Source organism: Hakea prostrata, chromosome 4, assembly GCF_041222555.1.
Source record: "Hakea prostrata isolate BN-2017 chromosome 4, UWA_Hpros_2, whole genome shotgun sequence".
NCBI lineage: Eukaryota > Viridiplantae > Streptophyta > Magnoliopsida > Proteales > Proteaceae > Hakea > Hakea prostrata.
The window spans coordinates 28,185,232-28,188,795 of NC_142603.1; positions in this window are offsets into that span (position 1 = coordinate 28,185,232).

The following is a 3,564-nucleotide window of genomic DNA, read 5'->3' on the forward strand; positions in this document are numbered from 1 at the left end:
GGAGAAGTGTTTACCATTCTTCAAGGCACTCAAAGATTTGAGGGGCAGCAAGGAAGTAAAGTGGACTGAAGAGTGCCGAGAAAGCTTTCGAGGAATTAAAAGAGGCATTGGGACAACCACCACTTTTGTCCCGACCCAGAAGGGGGAAATCTTACAGCTATATCTAGCGGCATCCCTTTCAGCGGTCGGTGCGGTACTTGTTCGTGAGAAAGATAAGAAACAAGTACCAATTTACTATGTGAGTCACGTATGAGTTGATGCGGAGACATGATATTCGCAAATTGAGAAGCGAGCTTTGGCTCTCATGATAGCCGCCAGGAAGCTAAGGCCATATTTCCGTGCTCATCCAATAGAGGTATTTACGACTTTCCCTCTTAGTAAAGTTCTTAATAAACCTGATTTGTCCGGAAGGATGGTGGCCTGGTCGGTCAAACTCGGTGAGTTCCAAGTGAGCTTTAAGCCCGAACGACAATCAAAGCTCGGGCGTTAGCTGATTTTGTAGTAGAAACTACCGCACCGGTGGAGACCACTATTGAAGATCCCATTATACCAACCATTTGGGAGGTATATGTGGATGGCTCGAGTAATAATGATGGAGCAGGAGAGCTGGAATTCTATTGAAAAGTCTAGTAGGATTTATCATTCGATATGCTTTGAGATTTGCATTCAAAGCTAGTAATAACAAAGAATATGAAGCACCGATAGCTAGACTTCGGTTGTCAAAAGCATTGTCCATTGCAGATGTTACTATTTACGTGACTCTCAACTTATAGTCAACCAAGTCTAGGGGGAGTATGGTATTAAAGAACCTCGCTTGCAAAATATCAAGAGATTGTGCAGGGCATTTCAAAAAGCAATTTCGGAATTTGAAGATATCTCGATTCCGAGGACTGAAAAATACAGTGGCGTATGCTATCCCGATTAGCCAATGCTAAAGAAAAAAAATTTAGACCCTCGGTCTATATTGAAGACTAACATTTCCAAGTTATCATGAAAGAAATTTCCTATGTCCCCGTGGTACCGGATGGATCCGATGATAGAATATCCGAGAGATGACAAACTACCCGAGGATCCGAAAGAGGCAAGATTGATCAGAATCGATCAAGAAAGATTTGTCATTGATTGGAAGACTATACAAAAGATCTTTAATGCGGACCCCTTGAGAGATGTTTAGAGTCCCGAAGGAGCAAAATAAACACAATTGAAGTTCATGAGAATTTGTGGAGCTCGTATGAGGTGGGCGAGCTCAGACACACAAAATTCTAGCTTAGTTTATATTGGCTAAGATCTGGGAGGCTGCTATGGAGTATGTTGGTCGATGTAGCAATTGTCAAATTCATGCTACGGTATCAGAGGCATGGCCACCCGAAACCATGACTTCAATTCTAGATCCCATCCCCTTTGTGATGTGGGGATGATATCATGGGCAAATTCACCAAGGCATCAAATGAGTCTATGAATATCGATAGTAGCAATTGATTACTTCACAAAAATGGGTTGGAAAGCCAGGTGCCACAGCAGCAATCCAACCGAGAAAAAAGTGGAGAAATTCATGCTTGAGTCAATCATATATCGCTTTTGGATTCCAAAGATTATCGTTATTGACCATGGTACTCGGTTTGTTTCCCACAATGTGAGCAATTTGTGTGGGAACTTGCATGATCGAGCATCGTATGTCCTCGTGGCATCCCCCTAGAGCAATGGACATGTAGAAGTTACTAACCTGAACGCTGCTCGAAGGGATAAAGAGAAGACTTGAAGGCGACAAGGCCCCCGTGGGTCGAAGAACTTCATACTGTACTGGTGGGGCTTATCGAACTACGGTTCCCGAGGACACCCACAGAGAACTCCATTCAGGTTGGCGTACGGGTCCGAAGCGTTGGCACCTATGGAGATAATGGTGGGGACATTACGGGACCAGAGTTCGAGGAAAAGTGAACAACCCCAAGGATTGCTTGATAGTCTTGATTTGTTGGACGAAGTTCGGGCAAAGGCAATAGCACGAACTCAACATTATCAAAGAAGGATAGCGTCACACTACAATACCCGAGTGAAAAATCGTCGGTGATTCTTAGCAGAAGATTTGGTGTTGAGAAACACCCTTAACTTTAGACCCACGCCACCAAAAAAAATTGGACCCTTCCCGGGAAGGACCTTATATGGTTGTAAAACCAATCGGTTCAGGAGTTTACAAAGCTGAAGAACATCAACACCCGAGAAGAGTTGGATCGTTCGTGGAATGCCGGCATCTCAAAATTTTTTATCCTTGATGATGATTTCAATTTTGTTCGTGATGTAACCATTTTCAACTCAATCAATGCAATTATTGGCTTTCAACGAGTTATCTTTTGATTGGGGGGCATCATACACCACATTCAAGAACAAGATCCGACTATAAGAAATCGGATGAAAATCCATGTGGGTCCTTCAACACTTATGGAATTTTTTCGGAATTTCTTAAGTCAAGGCATCGGATGACAATCCGAGTGAGTTCCTTCCACAAAGGCATCGGTTTGAAACCCGAGTAAGTTCCTTCAAGACTTATTGAATTTTGAAATATCCTTAAGTAAAGGCATCGGTTTAAAACACAAGTGAGTTCCTTCTATAGACTTATTGTATTTCTCCCGAAATCCTTAAGTAAAGGCATCGGTTTAAAACCCGAGTGAGTTTCTTCTACAAGGCATCGGTTTAAAACCCGAGTGAGTTCCTTCTCGGACTTATTGAATTTCTCCTGAAATCTTTAAGTAAAGGCATTGTTCTAAGCGACTAAGACCCTAGTGCACAACTGATTCAAGTGACTAGCAAAGTTCGAATGAAGTTAATTTCTTATTTCTTCAAAAGACCAGAAAGAGGCCAATCTTTACATCAAACATGAGATTACAAGAGTTGGATACAATCTTGGGTCGAGAAAAGAAAGTCATCATCGGTGATAATTAAGAAGTAATACAAGATCAGCACAACTTTGCTAGAACAAACACATGAGTCAAGCGCGGTATGGATTCAAGAAAAAGAAGAGGAGAAATGAGGATTACAAAAAGCATTTCAGTATGTATAAAATCCTCTGCAATTTCATACTCTTTGTCCAGTTTGTCCAGAAGAAGTATGGTCCTCGACCAAACTTGCATTCAAGGCGAGCTCTTCATAATTGAATCCTTCCAGGGGAGAATAAACATGAGAATCTTCTAGGTAATGCATAATATCCGGATCGAGAGGCGGAGGATCGGTCTTATTTTTGGTCCGGTCAAAGAGAAGGAGAGACCTAGGTTGGTAAACACTTCAGGATGGCAAACAGCACTTAGGGAGTCGTATCGAAATGACGATCTTTCCTTAGTATCGATTCCCATACTTCGTTCTCGCCATCCCGGTAAGCCTGCAAGTTATAAGCATTCAGCATATCAACAAAGGGCTTACTGTGTAAATACTTGAAGATGCACGAGCTCTGCGAACGTCGGTGGAAGGGATTCGGGAAAAGGAACGCCGGCTTGCCTTTGAGGTAACGCTCAGATCATTTGCCTCCCGACTTTCCAACTCCTTGCTCCAGTTGCGGATCTTCTCCCTGGCATC